Below are 22072 nucleotides of genomic sequence, written 5' to 3'. Positions count from 1 at the left end.
TACTTTTTGTCTCCTTCCCAACTTCAGGTATATTCTTTATTTCATTTATACCCCATCTTTCTGCACAGTGAGGACCAAAACAGCTTACATTATCCTCTTTTCCTCTTATCCACATAACAACTCTGAGATAGGTTAGGCAGAAAGTTTGTGACTGGTTCAAAATCACAGTTTCCACAGCAAGCTGGGGATCGCTAACCACCCTGCACTGGGTTTCATTGGGTTAATGAATTATCGTAAAGCACTGTGTGTAGAAGACCGCAGATTTATACCCCACCCTTCTCTCTGAATCAGAGTCTCAGAGCAGTTTATAATCTCCTTTATCTTCTTCCCCCACAACATACACCCTGTGAGGTGGGTGGGGCTGAGAGAGCTCTCCCAGAAGTTGCCCTTTCATGGACAACTACAAGAGCTATGGCTGACCCAAGGCCATTCCAGCAGGTGCAAGTGGAGGAGTGGGGAATCATACCTGGTTCTCCCAGATAAGAGTCCATGCACGTAACCACTACACCAAACTGGCTCTACTGTAGTGTAGCTAGGAGACCCAAAGATTGGCAGCCAGAAGTTCTAGCTTTTAGTGTTGTGCACCACTAGGTTTTATTAAAATCCTTTTTAAAGGCAGACAATTCAGAAGTGGTTTGCCATTGCTTGCCTTTGCATCATAGTTCTGGTATTCCTTGGAGGTCACCCTTCCAATTTTTAGTTGACCTTGCTTAATTTAGCTTCTGATTAAAACAATTTATTATATTGTAATATATAGTAATAACACTTATCATTTGCTATTAAAAATTAATACATATACATTACATTTTCTCCACCCTCCCCCCCTTTTGGTGACCCCTCGGCAGTGTATTTTAATTAAATTGCTAAAAAAGGTAATCAATTTAATCTGTTTAATAATCTTCATAAAAAAGAAAGCATCATAAAGCAAAAAGAGAAAAGGAAAAAAAACCATATGTTATAATTGTAGTCCACCTTCATAGTAGTCCTTCAGTCATTGCCAAAAGAACGAAAAAAGATATATTCCAATAATCTGACTTTTTTACTATAATCCATTTAACATTCCTTTAGAATTAATCATTGTCAAAGATCGCCAAATATCCCTTAACATTCCATTGTCTTTCAACATATTTTTGGAATTTTCCCCATTTATTTTTAAACTTCTCTAAATCATGTTCTTTTAAGATTCTTGTAAACTTGTCCATTTCACTCCAATGCATAACTTTTAAGAGTCCATTCCCACTTTTCTGGCATGTTGTCTTGCTTCCACATCTGCGCATATAATGTCTGAGCAGCTGAAAGCATATACCAAATTATTGTTCTTTCTTGTTTTGGAAATTTTTCCATTTGTAATCCCAACAGAAAAATGTCTGGTGCCTTTTTGATATTATATCCCAAAATTTTCGAAATCTCTTGCTGAATCATTTGCCAAAATTGTTTTGCCTTGTCACAAGTCCACCACATATGGTAGAAAGAGCCTTCTTGTTTTTTGCATTTCCAACATCTATTCGACACCTGATTGTTCATTTTTGCCAGCTTCTTAGGTGTCATATACCACCTATATAACATTTTAAAACAATTTTCTTTAATATTGTAACATCGATATTTTCATAGAGTTCTTCCATTAGTATTCCCATGACTCCATCTGTATTTCCTTATTTATATTTATCGCCCATTTTAACATTTGTGATTTAACTACTTCATCTTCCATAGACTATTTTAATAATAATTTATAAGTTCTTGAGATCAATTTTTCATTTTCACCAAACAGCATTCTCTCCAATTATGTTTGTTCTTGTCTTATTCCATCATTCTTAATGTCCTTTTCAAGCAAACTCTTAATTTGTTGCAATTGAAACCAATTATATTTATATTGTAATCCTTCAGCCGATTTTAATTCCACCTTTCCTCCATGTATTTTTAAAAGCTGTTTATATGATAACCACGTCTCTTCTTTAGTATCTGAATATAATTTTATTACTTCTGTTGGCGCAATCCAAAATGGTTTCCTCTCATCCCTGTATCTTTCATATCTTGACCAAATATTTAGCAGGTTACTTCTTCTATAATGATGTGAAAAAAACCATCCATCTTATTTTTCCCATAGTACATGTAAGCATGCCAACCAAAAAAAGAAGTACTTTTCTCCCTTTCTCACAATACAAGAACTCGTGGGCATGCAATGAAATTGCTGAGCAGTCGGGTTAGAACAGGTAAAAGGAAGTACTTCTTCATCCAAAGGGTGGAATTCACTGCCACAGGAGGTGGTAGCAGCTACAAGCATAGCCAGCTTCAAGAGGGGGTTAGATAAAAATATGGAGCAGAGGTCCATCAGTGGCTATTAGTCACAGTGTGTGTGTATGTGTGTGTGTGTGTATATATATATATATATATATAAAAAAAATTTTTGCCACTGTGACACAGAGTGTTGGACTGGATGGGCCATTGGCCTGATCCAACATTGCTTCTCTTATGTTCTTATTAAAACATCTCCATGACCGTCTAATGCTAGTAATTTTCTGTTTAGTAATGTCATCCATTCCTTAATCCGCACCAGGCATACCGCATCATGATACAACTTTAAATTAGGCAATTGAAATCCTCCCCTTTCTTTCACATCAGTCAAAATTTTCATTTTAATTCTTGGTTTTTTCTCGGCCCATACAAATTCTGAAAGTTTCCTTTGCCATTTATTAAATTGATTGTTATCTTTCACTATTGGAATTGTTTGAAACAGGAACATAATTCTCGGTAAGACATTCATCTTGATTGCAGAAATTCTGCCCAGCATAGGCAAATTCAACTTATTCCATTTTATCAAATCTCCATCAATCTTACGCCAAAGCTTCTCATCGTTATTTTTGTACAGATCAAGATTTTTTGTTGTTACTTCCACACCTAAGTATTTTACTTTAGAGGTAACTTCACACTCTGTTAACCTCTGTAGTTCTTCCTGTTTACTTTTTGACAGTTTTACACAAAATTTTTGACTTTATTTATATAAAAGCCTGCCATTTCTCCATATTCTTAACATAAAAATATAAGAGAAGCCATGTTGGATCAAGCCAATGGCCCATCCAGTCCAACACTGTGTCACACAGTGGCCAAAAAACCCAGGTGCCATCAGGAGGTCCACCAGTGGGGCCAGGACACTAGAAGCCTTCCCTCTGTGCCCCCCCCCCCCCCCGCAGCACAAAGAAGACTCTGCCCCCAACAGAGAGTTCCAACACAGTTCTGGGATGCTAAGGAAAAGGCTTCTAGGAAGCCTTGCTAGTCCGCGTCAGGAAGGGAAACCAGAGGGCACCACTGCAGGGTGAGCGCTAGTGTGTCTTTGGGATTTTGTTTTATCTCCATGCAGTTAACGGTTTGATTGCCAGGAGCTGGGTGGCTCTCCTCAGCCCCCGGAAGCCAAGCAGGCCCTGCTTAGTATTTGGAAAGTCCTCAGAAAGTCTCCTGTTTTGGAAGCCCCCTGAGGCTGCCCTGAGGGAGCTGCATCTGGCCAGTGCCCCCTCCCCTCCTCGTGGCAGGCAGGGGCTGCTGTGGCAGTTGTATCTTACGAAGCAACAATGGTGTTACATGAGTGGGATTTTCATTTATAAACATTACATTATCTGCAAATGCTCTGTATTTATAAGAAAAACCTTTCAACTTCAGTCCCTCTATCTCTTTGTCTTCTTGAATTTGCATTAGCAAAACTTCTGAAGTCATTATAAGTATCAATGGAGATAGAGGGCAACCTTGTCTTGTTCCTTTACTAATTATCAGTTTTTCCATCAAATCTGCATTTACACAGAGCCTTGCTTGTTGTTCAGTATATATCACTTTCACCATTCTTATAAAGTCTTCTCCCAATCTCAGTTTCTCTATCACTACAAACATAAAGTCCCAATGCACATTATCAAATGCTTTCTCTGCGTCTTCCAAAAATAATGATACTTCTTTTTCAGGATGTTTCTCATAATATTCAATAATGTCTATTATCTCTGATTTGCCTCCTGGAAAGAAATCCTGCTTGCTCTTCTTTAATAAAATTGTTCAAATGCTGTTTAAGGCGTTCTGCTAAAATTCTGGCATATATTTTATGATCATTGTTAAGTAATGAAATTGGTCTGTAGTTCTTTACATTCGTAGTCTCTGTCTTCTTTCGGTATCAACGAAATTACTGCTTCTTTCCATGTATTAGGGATTTTCCCATCTATTCTTATAATATTCATCAATTTCTGGTTTTGGTAATAGCGCCTCCACGAAGACTTTATAAATTTTTGCCATAAAGCCATCTGGACCAGGTGCTTTCCCTAATTTAATTGAATTAATCGCCGCCTCTATTTCTCCTTTTTCAATTGGTTCATTTAATACCTTCTCCATATTTTCTGTTAAGGGATTTACTTTAATTTTCTGTAGATATGCATCAATGTTTTTTTTCCTATTCATTTGACTTTTAAATAGCTTGGCATAATATTTATAAAATTCTCTTTTAATTCCTTCCTGATCAACGATGTTCTTTCCTCCCGATACAATTTTATTAATGACTTTATTCTCCCTTTTTTTTTTTCATTTGCCAGGCCAAATATTTTCCAGGTTTATTCGCTCCTTCAAAAGATTTCTGTTGAAGTCTTTTTAAGTTCCATTCCACTTCTTCATTCAACAAATGTCTCTATTGGCTTTGTAAGATTGGCTTTGTAATATTGTAATCTCCCTTATAATTTTCTTTTTCCCAGGTTGCTTTTTAAGCTCCTTCTCCTTTTTTCCAATTTCTTTCTGAATGTCCATCATTTGCTAATTTTTGGCTCTTTTATCTTTATTGTTCAGTGTCATTAAGATGTCCCTCATTACCACTTTATATGTATCCCACACAATTTGAAATTGAGTGTCCTCTCTTTCATTTATTTGAAAGAAGAATTTAGTCTCCTTTTCCAGAGACGCCACTACCTCCTGCTTCTGTAGCAAAGCTTCATTTATCCGCCATCTTAGGGTCTTTTTCTCAGGTTTTGCAGACCACATTATTGGACTGTGGTCTGCCCCTATCTTAGGAAGAATCCCTATTTTCTTTGTTAAAAGTCCAAGACCTGAAAAGAAAGTATAGTCACGTTCTTTGGGGTTAAATTCCCTCCATATGTCTTCCAGACTCTCTTGTTTTATCAAATCAAAAAATGACTTCGGTAGTTTCCCTTCATTATTTTTTTCCCAGATCTATCCAAAATACTGTTCCATTAAAATCTTCTATTATCATAATTTGCTCATACGCCACTTGGTCTAATTGTTGCATAATGTCTTTAAAGAAAGAGTCTTTTGCTCCATTTGGGGCATACAATCCCAATAACAAAGTTTTTTTGTAATTCAGCATCACTTCCATCACAATATAGCTGCCATCATCGTCTTTAAAAATCAATTTTGGGTCTAATTCTTGTTTGATATAAAAAACAAAACACCCCTTTTTTTCTCCTTGGCAAATGAACAAAATTCCATACCAAGTTGTTTGTTCCATAAAAATTTGTAATCAGTTTGTTTAATGTGTACTTTTTGCAGGCAGATTATATTACATTTTTGTTTCCCAATCCAATTAAAGGTTGCCCTTCTTTTTTTTGTGGTGAATGTAGTCCATTTACATTCCAAGATATTAATTTGTAATCCATAATGGTTTTTTATTCTTAATCTGTACCCCCAAATTCCTTAGCTTCTGAGATCTGATGAGAGAGTCTGTCCTATTCAAGTCAGCCAGGCCTACTTGAGTCATGCAAGTCAGGTGGCATCACCTAGAGGTCCTCTTTTTCATTTATTTGAAAGAAGAATTTAGTCTCCTTTTCCAGAGACGCCACTACCTCCTGCTTCTGTAGCAAATCTTCATTTATCCGCCATCTTAGGGTCTTTTTCTCAGGTTTTGCAGACCACATTATTGGATTGCGGTCTGCCCCTATTTTAGGAAGAATCTCTATTTTCTTTGTCTTGCCTAGAGGTGATGCCAGGCCTAGAGTTGCTAGCCTTCGTGTGGGACCTGGAGATCGCCCTGAATTACATCTGAATTCCAGACATCTGTCCCCTTGGAGGAAATAGCTGCTTTGAAGGGTTGGCCCTGTGGCATTATACCATGCTGAGGCCTCTCCCCTACCCAAATCCACAGTCCTCAGACTTTATCACAACATTTCCAGGAACTTTCCATCTGGCAACTGTAGCCAGGCTCGACCTCACTGAGTTCTCCTTCAAAGAGCAAAACAGGACTAGAAAGGGTCCTCCCTCTGCCTTTTACTGACAGAGCCAAGTTTGGAATGCTGTGGCTGCCCAGCAACAGTCACTGAGGGAATCCCTAGTTTAAAATTACAGGCACTTTTATCATTTTTGGATTTTTAAAAAGTCCCAGTGTGGGGTTATTTTTTTCACATTTTTTCTACAAACCTAGGGCCCTTTTCAGGTTTATAGAAGAATCTGTCTTGCCTTTTTATAGCTCCAGTCACTAGTTTTAAGAATCCAAATATATTCAACTGTTAGAATATAAGATATTCAATGAAGCACCCTAGGTAACTGTTTTAGCACACTGGCTTAAATATTTCTAAGAGCCCCGTGGCGCAGTGTTAAAGCTGCAGAACTGCAATCCTAAGCTCTGCTCACGACTTGAGTTCGATCCCCGGCGGGAAGCTGGGTTTTCAGGCAGCCGGCTCTAGGTTGACTCAGCCTTTTCATCCTTCCGAGGTCGGTAAAATGGGTACCCAGCTTGCTGGGGGGAAAGTGTAGGTGACTGGGGAAGACAATGGCAAACCACCCCATAAAAAAGTCTGCTGTGAAAACATGAAAGCAACGTCGCCCCAGAGTCGGAAATGACTGGTGCTTGCAGAGGGGACCTTTCCTTCTTTCCTTTCCTTTAAATATTTCAAATTCATTTTCTAGAACTATAGACCCTTTGCTTATGCTTTAGTTAGTCTGTTAGATATAATGTGTATCACGAGCAGTGTGCCTCCATATCTGGTAAGTTACCTGTGATTAGTATCAAGTGTGCTTCAGGTGCATCCTGGCCCTCATGCCAGTTTTTGTAAAACTGGGTGAGATATTGCTGTGGTATTATTTTACAACCATACCAGAATTTTATGAAACTGACAGTTGCACTTAACATATTATATAAGTCATACATACAGTTCATACAGTAAGTATTTCCAGTGAATTGCTAACCTAGCTGCCTTCTACAGCTTGACAGATGCTTATACGAAGGCTACTGAGTATCTTAGCTAGGCCTGCCACTTTATTACAATGAGCATGTGAATCCTGCAGCAGCGTACTTCTTGGATTTTAGGCCTCAGCTGCCTCATTTTCAGTGTCAGTGGTGATGGTAATGTGAAGTGCTGTCAAGTTATAGCTGGCTTATTTTGTAAAACAATTTTATTTGGTAACATATGGTAACAAATTATATTTCTTGCATCATTAATAACTTCTTTTATCTATCCCATATATTACTTTCTACCCACCCCTCCCCCCGTTACTTGACCCCCGCCGGTGTTATTTACTTAAAATACTAATATTTAAAGGTACCCTTAACTAAAAAACCCAAAAATTAATATTCTTCTTTTTTTCTAAAACTTAATCATTATCAAAAATTGTCCAATGTCCTTTTCCACTCTTTTTCTACATATCTTCTGAACTTTTTTCCACTCCATTTTAAAAACTTCTAAATCACAGTCTCTTAAAATTCTTGTTAATTTGTCCATTTCACTCCATGTCATAACTTTTACAATCCAATAGGCTGCACTATCAAGCCACTACAATCTAGTTGATATTATGAGACATTTCTATATTTCACTTAGACTTTAGTATATCCTATCCCTGAAGACTGGAAGTATCAGATCAAACATCAAATGATGATGGTACTCAAGTGGTGTTACACTGATAGATTGCTATAAAAATGGCTGCTTTCTTGAGGCCCTTTTGTTGAGTTTTTGAACTACATTCATTTTCAGTTACACCTCTTCCAATTGACTGCAGAATTGCTTTGTAGAGCCACCACATGATGGTGCTATTGAAACATTCCATAGAATGTTCAAGCTGAATAATCGGGGTGGCGAACTCATTTATTTGATCTGACATAAATGTGAATTTATCAAGCTGGACCAAGTCAGGCCAGGCCATGTGTGTTAACTATTTAAGAGTAGGGAGCAGAGAGATAAATTTTATAAAGGACACAGACAAACACAAAGATTTTTTAAAAACTCTTTAAAACATGCTAAAAACATTAGCACTTGTTGGTCTTAAATGTGCTTTCTTTTTATTTATTCCCATCGATTCCAGGGAACTGGGCAAAGGAAACTCTGACTCCTTCCTTCCCCAGGGGACCAGGAGGGGGCGGAGCCTCATCCAATAGAAGGAAGAGAGATTTGGCTCAGTAGCTCTACTGTGCAATTGAAAGAGCCCGGCAAAGCAAGCTCTGCCACCCCCTCTTCCTCCCCAAGGAAGGAGCCTCAGCCAATGGAGGAAATAGAGGTTTTACTCTGTAGCTCCTGTACAATTGAGCAAGCCTGGCAAAGCAAGCTGTCATGCAGAAGGAAGCAAGATATAGGGAGAAGGAATCAGACGACAGCCAGTTGAAAATTCCTCAGCAAATTATAGGGAATACCAGGAAGATGGCTCTTCCTCCCCAAGGGAGGAGCTTCAGCCAATGGAGAAAATAGAGGTTTTGCTCTGTAGCTCCTGTACGATTGAACAAGCCTGGCAAAGCAAGCTTTGATGCAGAAGGAAGCAAGAGAGAGGGAGAAGGAAGCAGATGACAGCCAGTTGCTTGGGGACCTGATAGGAGCCCTCGGGGGGCCTGATTCGGCTCCCAGGCTGCATGTTTGACACCACTGGAATAGATGCTTCACAATGGGAGTGATGAAATCTTTCAATCTTCTGGGGTGACAGGTGTAGATAAATGCCATATTGCTGGCCATACAGCCATACCTGCAGGGTCCTAAAAACTCACAGGGTCCTAAAAACTCACAGTCATGCTTCCATGTGTCAGCTTGTATACATTGAAGTTTACTTTATGACCTGAACTGTTTATTTACTGTGAACTAACCGCATGCCTTTTGCTACACTAACCATAGTATTGTAGAGAGATGGCCAGGCGGGGGGAAGCCAGAATGCAAGCAGGCCTTTGAAGTCTAAAACATCTAGCCGTTCCCAGGCACCTAGAGGAGACAAGCAAGGCCATTGCAGAGGAGGAGAGACTGCTATGTAGGTGGGAGATAACAGATAGGCGCCCTGGCTTTTCTCAGCAGAGAAGCCCCAGTTTTATTGTGGGAAATGATTTAAAACCCCTATCCTTTGATGTGTATCCTTATATGCTCATGCTTGCACCCCTTTCGTTATTAGTATCAATGAACCTGCGTTGTGGAATGCATTGCTGTAATCAATAAACGGAAACTTTGTTTTCAACAAAGCTAAGCCTGTTCCTTGTTGAAACGTCAATGTTCCTGCGCTGACACCATGCCCCTTTGTGCAATATTTTTACTTTAACTGAAGATTTTTGTTCTCACTGCTTTCCAGAAAGCATTAAAGAACAATACCAAGTAGACTAGGGAGTGGGCTAAGAATTTTTTTGCAGTCTGATGTTGCTATTGATGTAGCTATTGGAGTTTGATGTTGCTATTTCTGTTGTATTAAATGTCAAATTTCTTTGTTTATATCTGGATAAGTAGGGGTGTATCTCTTTCAAATGCACAGTTGAGTGCAGTATTTCAATGATGCTGTTCCAATAAGTCCTAGCCAGAAGCCTTGCCCCCTTATTCTCTGGTTGCATTCTGGTCCAACAGTTTCAAATTCCTCAGCAAATAATAGGGAATACCAGGAAGATGGCTGTGGCTTTCTGGACTTTGCTTGCACTGGGACTGAAGGCTGTTCCTGGATGACACTGACTGCTTGCAAGCCAGATGATATCTGTGCAGAGCTGTTCCAAAAAGCATGTTGAAGTGAAACAAGAATCCTCAAATTGTCTTCAAGATAGGCATACCGGCTGAATTGTGCTCTTCTTATTCAGAAGTTTAGTAGATAGCTGTTTAGGTCAGGGATCCCCAACCATTTTGAACCTGCAGTTAGTTTTGGAATTCTGATGCAGAATGGTGGAGCCAACCAAAAAATGGCTGCCACAACAGTGGAGCCAGGTACAAGATGTCAGGGAGTGAAGTCATGCAAAATGCTAATAGCTATTCTTTAGAATTTCAGGATGCCTTGTAAAATGATATTGTTTAAAAATATTTCCTTGCATACACATAGCTTACCTTCAGTCATGCTACTCCCGAAGAAGCTTTAACTGCCAAAGATAATCTACATATCCAGTCAAATTTCCAGTAGTTAGTCAGAAGCACTGCTGGGCAAAAGCCCTACCTGGCCCTGCCAACTTTCTAAAAGCACTTGGTGGGTACCAGGAAAGGTGTTTGTAGGCACCGTTGTGCCCATGGGCACTGCATTGAGGACTCTAGTTTAGATGCTGATTAGATTACTATTACTGTTAGGTGGATTTGCAACTACTGGACAGATTGCACCTATAGAGTACTTGTTAATGGTCCCTCATCCTCTTGGAGCAATGGGTGGAGTGTTGTTCAACATCTTTATAAATGACCTGGATGAAGGAATAGAGGGGATGCTCATTAAATTTGCAGATATTAAAGTGGGAGACAAATCAAGATATAGAATGATCTTGACAAGTTGGAAAACTGGGCAAAACGAACAAAACTAACTTTGTCTGCACTTTATATGTCTTGCATTTCAGTCTTGCATTTCAGTCTTGATTTTACAACATAGCGAACGCTACAGAGGCGACCAGTGGAAGCCCACTGGTCCCCGGTCCGCTAATCAAGATCTGTGGCGGGAAGTTTAACTGGCCAGGATTGGACCTGGCCAGATGGAAGGTTGTTCCGGAGTATGTATATAATCAGGACCCGGCCCGCATTTCCTTACCTTGTGATGTACTCGCCAATAAAGTATGTTGCCTTCAACACGTCTCGTCACTCAGTACATTACATCTTTCATGATCTGCTTTCATTTCTCTCTCCTGCCATCTAACACCCCCCCCCCCGCCTTTATTTTAAAGTCTTGGTCTCAATTCTTCTCATCTCTGTCCTGCTTGACAACTTAGAATGTACTTAATAGTAGTATAGCAGCAAACCTTTCTTAACATTATGAGCTGGTGGCGGTGTTAATATTTCCCAATGATTTAACAAAGTAGTAAAAGGATGCTCTCCTACCTCCACCTTTTATATGCAAGGTAATGGAATGTTAATCTTTTTCAGTAGTTATACCTGTGGAACAGAAGTTAGAACTCTCAGTTCAGACACTGGGTTGTTATTATTATGGTAGTGGAACATCTGATAGCCTTTTTAAAGGCTACTTTGCTATATGACAAGTGATGTTATCTTTTTAGATATTTTAAACAAAATTAATCCCAATGATCCTAGTCCTTCCCATCCAGCATCACTATATGACCCAGCTTGCCCCTACTTTTGAGCTAGGCACAGGTACACAGGTAAGCCAAAAGAGATTTCTTACTGATTTATCTACTAAAGATTTATTGTGACATGAAGTTTTTGTGTACTGTTGTGAAGATATAAGAAGTGACTCCTATATTGGTAGACATGCATATGTGTGTGTAAATATAAAATTACAAAATTAGACATAAAGCTATAGAAAGTAACATTGACAGGTACAGGCTGTGCAAATGAGATAGATGAGGGCATTTTTTACAGGCACAGCTTGTCTGGAAAGAGGGAGGCAAAGTGTGCCTGCCTCTTTTACCCAAATACGATGGCTTCAGTAGATACAAGAGACCTGCAATTGATAATTGTACTAGAAGTATTTAACAGTAGTTTGAATACTGAATGATCAGTTCTTCCTCCTACTAAAAGCATTGAATAAATAGACTTTTTTTTTAACTGTGTGCAAAATTAAGTGTATAACAAATGTCATATCTAGTCTTTCTCCCCAGTGGGGACCCAAAGCAGCTTCCATTGTTCTTTGTTCTCCATTTTATCCTCACAACAACCCTGTGAGGTAGGTCTGGTTGAGCGTGTGTCATCCAGTAGCCTTTCATGGAGGTTTGGGAATCTGAATATTAGAGACACTGACAGGTTGCTTAAAAGCTCTTTTATTACATGTTGCCTCTTGTGAAGATATCCTGGTTCAGGATGTTCTCATTCCTTGCATTTTGGTGCCCTGCAACTCCCATCATCAGTCTAAGGTTGGTGGCCAATTTTCAAACATGTAGCATAATTTCCTGATGAATTATGCCTACCCCAAATGGGCTGATGAATGGACAGGCCACTTCTTTTATTGCTATAGATTCATGGTAACATCCAGCCAGGTGATTTGTTTTGTTAATGATATTTGGTTGTGGATCAGAGCCTTATGAGGCAGGCTTATTGGAATTGTTCTCCAGGGAACCATGGTGGCTCTCAGCATTCCTGCAGGTTCGTAAGGAAGTAAGCAGCCCTCCAGGTATGTTAGTTCCAAACCATATACATGTGCTGCGAAGTAGCAGTCACGTTAGGAATTTCTACTACTTAAGTGTGTAATACACAATGTGCAAGTTTGCTACAGGAAACACCAAAGAAACATCAGGCTAGGAACATGAAACATGGATCTTCTTTGCAGTCTCTGTGCATCACACCCATGGGACAGTGCACCTGCACTCTCCCCACTTGGTACTTAACATACCAAAGAATTTTTGCGCCCAGTGGGCATGCACAGAAACCCCACCATGCATGCTCACAGTACTGGGCACAGACATCCCTCCAATTCTCTTCAGATCGCTGCCCTGATCAATCGATCTCCTTGCTTCAGCCAGTACTTTTGTTAAATTTCCCCCTCTTTCAATAGCCGCTTCTACTCCTTTTCTTTGTCTCTTACGACATCTCCCAACACTGCTTAAAATTGGAAATGCCAGTGACTCTGCTCCAGAGCAGGAGTGGATGCCAGTTCTCTAGGGGATGGCCTCCTGTTTCTGTGCGAGCCCAGTCTCTCTACATGTTTCCATGTCTACCTGGGATCATAGGATACTCAACAAACTCTTGAGGGAATGCCCTCAATGCTTTCTGATAATACCATGATGGTCTTGCCAACATTAGTTTCTACTTCTGCCTAGGCTTGCTCATGAGTCATTCACCACTTTCTCCTGTCCCAAAATTCCTCATTTCATATGGGCGGTATGGAAGATCTTACCATGTTCTTCTCAACCAGGGTGCAGCAAGTGTTGCTGGATAGTAGAAAACTTTCCACTAGTGCATCATACACTTACAAATGGTCCAGATTTTTACATGTTGTGGAGGTCCTCCAGACACCTCTCCATGGTGGTATTCTTTTACCTTAACTTTTAACTGTTGCTCAGCCTCAGCTATATTTCTGTTAGGATCTACCTTGTGGCCACCTAGGCACATTGCACTCCCATCAACAGATACTCTGTATTCTTGCACCCTGATGTTAAGCGGTTCCAAAGAGGCCTTTCTCTGCTGGTATCCTCTAGTCATACCACCTATTCCTCCATGGGACCTGCCTTTATTGCTCACAATCCACAGGGAACCTTTCAAACCTGCTCTCTTTGCTTCTTATCATGCAAAGCAGCATTATCGATGCCCATCACTCCAGACAAGTGGATAGTTGAACTCATGGCTCTATGTTATGATACTTGAATTTGTTGGTTTATTTATTGGATACCATCATTAGAATTCTGCTACCTGAGCAGAACTTTCCCACTTCCTTCCTCCCACAGCAGCTACTATGGGCCATCAATTGCTGTCCTGGGAGGTCAGGCTCCTCAGAAACAGCATGGGGGACAAAGTGGGGTCTGCAGTGAGAGAGGAAACTAGTAAAAATGCCTTCCTTTGCTGCTGGTGGAGGGGCCTCATGAAGGCTGAAAATCACATTTGGATTCAATCTCATGTGACTTCTTCATGCCTAAGTATCACTTCATCCCATAACTGGACAGAATATGTGGTGCTGTGAGGGAATTTTTCCTCCAAGTTGGATGGTCTAGTATATTATATTTGAGTGTACCTAACTGGATCTGTTGTCATGCTCCAGGAAGGATGCTTATTCATTAATTTCTTAGACCTCCTCTAACCTATGAGCTCAGTTTTCCCCACATATGCACATCAGCACAGCACCAATAATTAATGGCATTTGTTGTAAAGGGTGCTACTGTGCAGAATAGTGAGTGGAAGGCAGAGTTTGTCTTGGACATGAGAGTTCTTTGGAGTGCTGTCCAAGATGTTTGCTCTTCAGACGTGTGGTTCGCTTTACTTGCTTTCACTTTCTGGGGTTATATGCTTTGAAAAAGCTTTATTGTACATCTTGTTGCTCTTCTCTGGCAGAGGCAAACTGACAAGTAGACTCCATGGTTTCATTAGGATAAGGTGAGGCTAATTGCCTGAAGATAATTCTACCTCAGTTGCTTGGTTGGCAGTGATGGTCTTTTGGTGTCCTTCCAGACCCATGCTTCTGTGAAGATATGAATGTAGTGTATCTGAAACTGTGGAACTAGTTTGGTTTTTCACACTCTTGGTCACTAGAGGGCACCCTACATCTTTTAGTTTTTAAGGGAAAAAAATGTAATAAAGTCTTCCTGTTCCACATAATATTACTGGTAGTTTAACAAGGCTTGAATCATAATGGAACAAACTTTTGTTAGGTTCATTTATTACATTTAATATTATTTTACAAGGATTTCCCTCAATTTAGCTTATTTTGTTATAAATGCAGACCCATTTCATGTTCAGTTAACTAGGAGAGAAAGATTAATTGCTATTTGCTTGTAAAAAATAATTTAAACACCAGCATACAATACTTTTATTTATTGAAATATTTGAACCTGTATTTTGCTCTTCAAGGAAGCTAACAATCAATCTCTATAAACTGCAAAACAACAAAGTAAAAAAAAAATCACTAGATCACAGAATGGCAGACAGAAATAGCAAAAAAAAAAAAAAAAAAGCATCTGAAGTGGAAACCAGAGGTGGAATCACTTTTGGGGAGACTTTCAGATTCTTACAGCTACCACCAAGAAGGCCCAATTTTGAGTATTTACTCCCAGTTTATACAGGATGGAGACACAGGGTAAAACCTAAAAAGAAGCAAGTGTCTATAGGTTAATTTGGGCAGAGGTTATTTTTAAGCTATCTAGGTATCAAATCATCTAAGGCTTTTCAAGATCAGCACATTAGATCTCAAATCTCATCCTCTTCCATTTTGCTGTAGATCTTCCCTCCCTCCTTTCTGCTGGTGATGGCTCCCTGGGGCCAGCAGAAAGGAAAGGGGGAAAGATCTCAGATCTTCCCTCCCTTCTTTCATCTGGCAGCAGAAAGCCACTGTCAAGAGAAAGGAAGGAGGGGAGATTTCAGATGATCTGAGCCACTGCCAGCAGAAAGGGAGGGAGAGAAGATTTCTCAGAAAGGGACTTCACCCCTTTCATTTATACCCCCGTTTTTTGCTCCCTGCAAACAGCCACAGGCAGCACAAAGCAACAGTGGTTTAAATGCCATTTAAAGCAAACAGCTGAGCAGCAAGGAGCTTCTAGCCACTCAGTTGTTTCTTCAAGAACCTTCACAAGCCATCACAAATTGCACCCAAAATTCATGGTAGTTTGTCCCAGTCCTTCATTTCACAATCTTAGGTTCACAAACCTCAAACAGGCCAAAATTAACGATGAACTTTAGTGAAGAAGACGGAAAGTGAGGAAGATGATGAACTTTAGTTCATCAGCCAGTTCATGGCCACCCATGAACACACATTGATCCACAATGAAGGTAAGTGCAAGGTCAGACAGGCTGTATGTTTAAGCCTTAACTGGCTAATGTTTTGATCATAAGCACTTCTAACAACTACAGGTAACTAAGCCTCATCCTTCACTGATTTGTATTAATTGCAAGTTCACTTTTCACACAGAATCTTAAGAAAAAGGAGTGGCATAAGGTGTTGCCAGCAGGGCTCAGATTCAGCAGGAGCTAAGAACACAGCTCCTGAACCTTACTGAGGGTTCCCTTTCTTCCTCCTCACCTACCTTGTCCATTGAATAGTAGGTGCAGCTGCATAACAATCCCTGGATTAGGAGAGCAGCCAGCCAGCCAGCCTCCAGGGGCTTTGCCCCACCCCCAGCAGCCTTCATTAACCCCTGGAGAAGCCCACATCACCCTTTCTCCACTTTTATGTGATTTTGGGCAGCGGGTGGCTTGCTAGCCTTTTGACTAGGCGGGGGACAGCCCAGGAGAACCCCAGGAAAGCGAGGGCTCTAGCCAGCCCAAGCCTCGCTCACCCAGGGCTCTCTTTTCTTGCATCAGGTTGCTGTTTGGTGTAGTGGTTAAGTGCGCCAGTTTGGTGTAGTGGTTAAGTGCGCGGACTCTTATCTGGGAGAACCGGGTTTGATTCCCCACTCCTCCACTTGCACCTGCTAGCATGGCCTTGGGTCAGCCATAGCTCTGGCAGAGGTTGTCCTTGAAAGGGCAGCTGCTGTGAGAGCCCTCTCCAGCCCCACCCACCTCACAGGGTGTCTGTTGTGGGGGAGGAAGGTAAAGGAGATTGTGAGCCGCTCTGAGACTCTTCGGAGTGGAGGGCGGGATATAAATCCAATATCTTCTTCATCTTCTTCTTCTTCATCTTCTTTTGGCTGATGGGGGGGGGGAATATGCTAATGAGTTATGATAATGAGCTCCACTACCTATTTTTCTACAAAATGACCCCTGGTTGTCAGCATACAGATGACACTGTCGGGAACTTTGACTCATAGCAGTCTCTTTAAAACGTTAAATAGATACAAAACCTGTAGAACTCCACAAATTAAAGGCTGTGAAGTAGAGCAGTAATCTCTAGAAATTTTACTAGATAGTACAGTCCAGAAAGCACTACAACCACTGTGAAAAAGAGTCCATGATCAGACAATACAAAAGGATGACAGAAGTGAAAGGTACTGAAAGGCCCAGTTGAACCAACAAGGTTACAAACATCCCATCCAGCTCCCAGCAAACGTGATCTACTAGAATGACCAAGACTGCCTTGGTTCCAAAATCAGGCTCCAGTTAGGCTGAAAAAGATTATTGTTTCCTCCAGAATAGCAGAAGTTGAGCAACCACCACATGATTGAGCCCTATTCAAAGCAGTGTTTGAAATTCTAAAAAAAAAAAAGTAACGTTGGTGGGATCCAGTAAGGGCTTTTCACAGTCCTGAAGGACCATTTATTTTGAGAGCCACTGGAAACAGTATATCAGATATTTGCAGTACCAACCTTAGCAGATTTCTACCCTTCTAAGTCTATTAACCTCAGGGGTCTTAAAACAATGTTAACCCTGTTTAAGATGGTACTGTTAGAGCTCATGAAACAGTTTGATTTTTAATAAAATCTAAATTCTGTCCCAAGGCAAGCTGAATTAGATGTCCTGAATACATTGTATGCAGTAGTGATATTTGTGTATTTGCCTCTTTTGTATACTTTGTTCTCTTTGTTATGGGAAGGAAACTGACTACTGGAGTTGTGCCTGGCCATAGACAGCCTACTGAGGTCTGGATATTGTTCATACTTTATCAAGGTGTGGTGTCATATTTGCTACTCACCAGTCTTCTGGTACAGCAGCTGACTTAGTGATAAGTTACATATATCGGTTAGTAGACCAACTATCTCACATCTGAGTTCCTTAAGAACTCTCGTGCATGAGCCATCAGGACCTGGTGACTTATCAGTTTTTAATTTCCCCAGTAGGTCTAGAACAGGGGTGTCAAACATGCAGTTTGGGAGCGGAATCAGGCCCCCGGAGGGCTCCTATCAGGCCCCCAAGCAACTGGCTGCATCTGCTTCCTTCTCCCTCTCTCTTGCTTCCTTCTGCATCACAGCTTGTTTTGCCAGGCTTGCTCAATCACACAGGAGCTACGGAGCAAAACCTCTGTTTTCTCCATTGGCTGAGGCTCTTCCCTTGGGGAGGAAAAGGCAGAGGGATATCTTGCTTTGTTAGGCTCTCTCAATTGAACAGCAGAGATACTGAGCCGAGCCTTTCTTCCTTCTGTTGGCTGAGGTCCTCCCCCCAGTCCCCTGGGGAAGGAAGGAAAGAGCCAGAGCTTTCTTTGCCCTGGTTCCCATGGGAGAAATACAAAGAAAGCATCTTTAAGACCAATGAGTGCTAACGTTTTAAGCATGTTTTAAGTTTTTTTAAATATATATATTTGTATTTGACTGTGTTCTTTATAAAATTTGTATCTCTGCTACCTAATCTTAAATAGGTAGACACGTGGCCCGGCCCAACATGGCTTGGCTCAACCTGACATGGCCTGGCCCAACAAGATCCTGTCCTCATAGCAAATGAGTTCGACACCCCTGGTCTAGAACTTCATCTCTGGTTACCTCAGTTTGGCTCAATTCTTCAGATTCCCTTCTTGAAAATAGGTGCTATTGCACGTGTACATGCCCCACACTTTCCACATTGAACAAAGAATAAAAGAGCCATTGAACTTCTGTGCCATTTCCCTATCTTCCTTTAGCAATCCCAATATACTTTTGTCATCCAAAGACCCTACTACTTCTCTTGCTGGTTTCCTGCTCTGGATATTTTTTAAAAAATGTTTATTGTTGGTCTTGATGCTTTTAGCAATCCAGTCCTCAAAATCTCTTTTTAATCAGAGGTATTGAACTCATTTGTTATGAGGACTGGATCTGACATAAATGAGACTTTGTGGGGTCAGGCCATGCATATCATAAAATGTAATGCCAGGTAGTGGAAATATAAACTTTATAAAGGATACGAAGAAGCACAAATATATTATTTTGTATTTAAAATACAAGCATGCTTAGAACTCTTGTGATGTTTTGTGTAAAACTGAAAGGTGGGGGAATAATGGGATTTGGCAATACAGTTTTAAAAATAAAACATCAAGAAAAGCACAAGGATCACAGCAGAAACTAAAAATATAAACCAAAAATATAAAATGCTCTGGACTTTGGAAAACATGAAATATTTTAGACTTTGGCAGTGCCTTTCCTAACTTGTGGAATGTATTTTATTTTGGCTTCAATTAGTATGATTTTAAATAGTTTCCAAGCATCCACTAGGGATTTGACTCTCTTTTGCTTCCCTTTCAGCATTCTTTTTACTATTCCCCTCTTTTTCCTCTTTTGAAATAAAATGTTACAGTTTTGCAACTTTAGTGGTGGCTTTCCACTAAATTGAATGCCGAACGTAAGATCATTGTGGTTACTGTTCCCATTTAGCGCAACAACCTCTAAATTTCTCACCAGATTTTGAGACCCTTTCAGAACCAAGTCCAAGATCACTACTCCTCTGGTTGGCTCTGTGACCAACTATTCCATGCATAGTCATTTATGATGTCTAGGAATCTCTTTTTTACAGCAAGACTCGAGCATATGTTTATCCAGTCAATGGGAAGCTAGTTGAAGTCTCCCAGTATAACAACATTATCTGCTTTAGTCACCTCCCTTATTTCCTTCTTCATCTTAAGATCAGCTTCAAGGTTTTGATAAGGTGGGTGATAGTACACCCCCACTTCTAAGTAACTCTTAGGGCCCACTCATACCACTCCTGTACCTACATTTCATTGATGACATTTTTATTGTCTGGACACATACAAAAGAAGCCCTGGACATACTCCACCAGGCATTCAATGACTTTCACCTCACCATCAACCTGACAATGAACAAATCTATCCAAGAAATAAATTTTCTGGACACTACTGTAGAAATACAGAATGGATACATAGACACTATCTTATACCAGAAACCTACTGATAGACAGCCACCATCCTAAACATACCAAATGATCCATTGTTTGCAGCCAGGCTCTATGCTACATCCACATCTGTTCCAATTCTATGGACAAAGATTCCCACCTGAGAGATCTACAACAAACCTTTTTGGAACGAAAGTATCCACCTGATAATGTCAGGAAACAGATTAACAAAGCCAGAATGGTACCCAGAGAAAACCTGTTACAAGAGAAACCCAAAAAAGACAATAATAGAACACCATTAGTGGTAACATACAGCTCTCAACTCAAAGTAGTTCAACTCATCATCAGTGACTTACAACCTCTATTCGACAATGACAGTTCTCTTTCACAAGTACTGGGAGGCAAACCTTTTCTTGTACACAACCCCCCAATTTAAAAAAACAACGCAATAATGCAATATCTAATTTGAACATGATCACTGCTACAGAGCTTGCAATAAATCCATATGCCAACTTTGCTACCACATACACCCAGAGAACACAATCACTGGACCCAACAACATCAACTACACCATCTCAGGCTCATTCGCTTGCTCATTTTCTAACATTATAAATGTCATTAAATGCCAACAATGCCCTTTGGTTCTCTACATAGGACAAACAAGTCAAACCCTATGCCAAAGGATAAATGGACACAAATCTGTTATCAGGAATCACAGGACTGAGAAACCTGTAGGAGAAAACGTCAGCCTCCCAGAAAATACAATTAGTGACCTCAAAGTAGCTGTTTTATTGCAAAGGAACTTCAAGAACAGAATGGAAAGGGAAATTGCTGAATTACAAGTTATTACCAAACTTGGAATAAACACCCAAACATGACTTAACAGGGATATTGGTTTCTTATCTCACTACATATACTAAACTCATTTTCACCAAGAATACATCCTCTGTAAGGACTATACATTCTTTGTATTTTTATGCATTCCCCCCCCCCCCTCTCTTTTCTATACATTCTCTGTAAAAACTATAAATCCTATGTATTCTTATGTATTCCTATCTCTCTCTCTTTTTTTCTCTTTTGAATAATATAATGGAATACTGTTTGTAATAGAATGCAATATATAGGTATATATATTTTTTGAGACACAGCACCTCTAAGAACAACATATTGGTATAGTATTTAGAACAACATTTAGCAATAGTTACCTTCACACCTGAGGAGAGGCAGATGGGCATCATAAAGTTTACTTTTCTACAATTAGAAAAGATTCTCTTACACACTTATCTCTTATCTCCTATTTTGACATATTTATTGCTTCAACTGTTGTTTCCCCTTAATTGGATCCATATAGCTGTTGACCCTGTGCACTTTGCTTGTTGTTCCTGCATTGTCTCAAAATGTATACATCATGTTATATGCTAATTTTTTTCTCTTAATCTTGTCAAAAGTTTGAATGCTTTTCTTCCATTTCATTGTATATGAAGAAATGTGTGTGTGTACACATGAAACCTTATACCTTGAATAAAACTTTGTTGGTCTTAAACAGGGCTGGATCTAGGGGGGGCAGAGGGAGCTCTAGCCCTGAAGGCTGCTGGGGGGGCTCTGAATTGGACAACCCCTTGGGGCAGGAGAAAGAATGGATGCATTTATTGCCTCCGCCTTGCAGAGAAGTGGCAAAAACAGCCCTGTGGTTCCCCGCATTTAAAGATCTCACTGGCCAGTGGGGCCTTTAAATGGGGGGGAGGCAGATCATCACCTTTGCCATCTCCCTGCAAGGTGGGGAGGTGGCAAAGGCAATCCCGCGGCTTCCCTCCTCATTTAAGCACCCCCCAGGGTCTTTAAATGGGGGGGAAGGGAGATTTCCTGCCTCTCATTTTTTAAATGGGGGTGCATTTTTTGGTTTTGCCCCCACTTAAAAATATGTAGATCTGGCACTGGTCTTAATGGTGCTACTGGACTCTAACTTTATTCTGTTGCTTCAGGCCAACATAGCTACGCACCTGGATCTATATTCATGAAAGGGGAGAGAGCAGATATACATGACACGCTTCTCTTGCATATGTGCATAGAGCATAAAGTCTGATATATGTATCCATGAATATATAGGCCTCATTTCTTCCTCAAAAGGGGGAGGAGGTAAGATCATGCAAATGTGTGTGCAAGTATAGAAATAGCTGCCAATGCATAATCCACCCTATAAAGTTTCATTTGGCATCACACCATTAACAGGAGGAATTGGGAGTGAATGGTCATGTATGCCATTTAAAATTACATCATAATATATGTATTTATATATAAATTAAACAGAGTACTAATGATGGGAAAACTGAATTGTAAAAGCAGGAAAGGAAACATTCTTGATGGTACATGGAAGCAGAATTGAGCTCATAACTCATTTTAGATACAGA

Source organism: Heteronotia binoei, chromosome 1 (assembly GCF_032191835.1).
Source record: "Heteronotia binoei isolate CCM8104 ecotype False Entrance Well chromosome 1, APGP_CSIRO_Hbin_v1, whole genome shotgun sequence".
NCBI lineage: Eukaryota > Metazoa > Chordata > Lepidosauria > Squamata > Gekkonidae > Heteronotia > Heteronotia binoei.
This window is presented reverse-complemented; position numbering follows the sequence as displayed.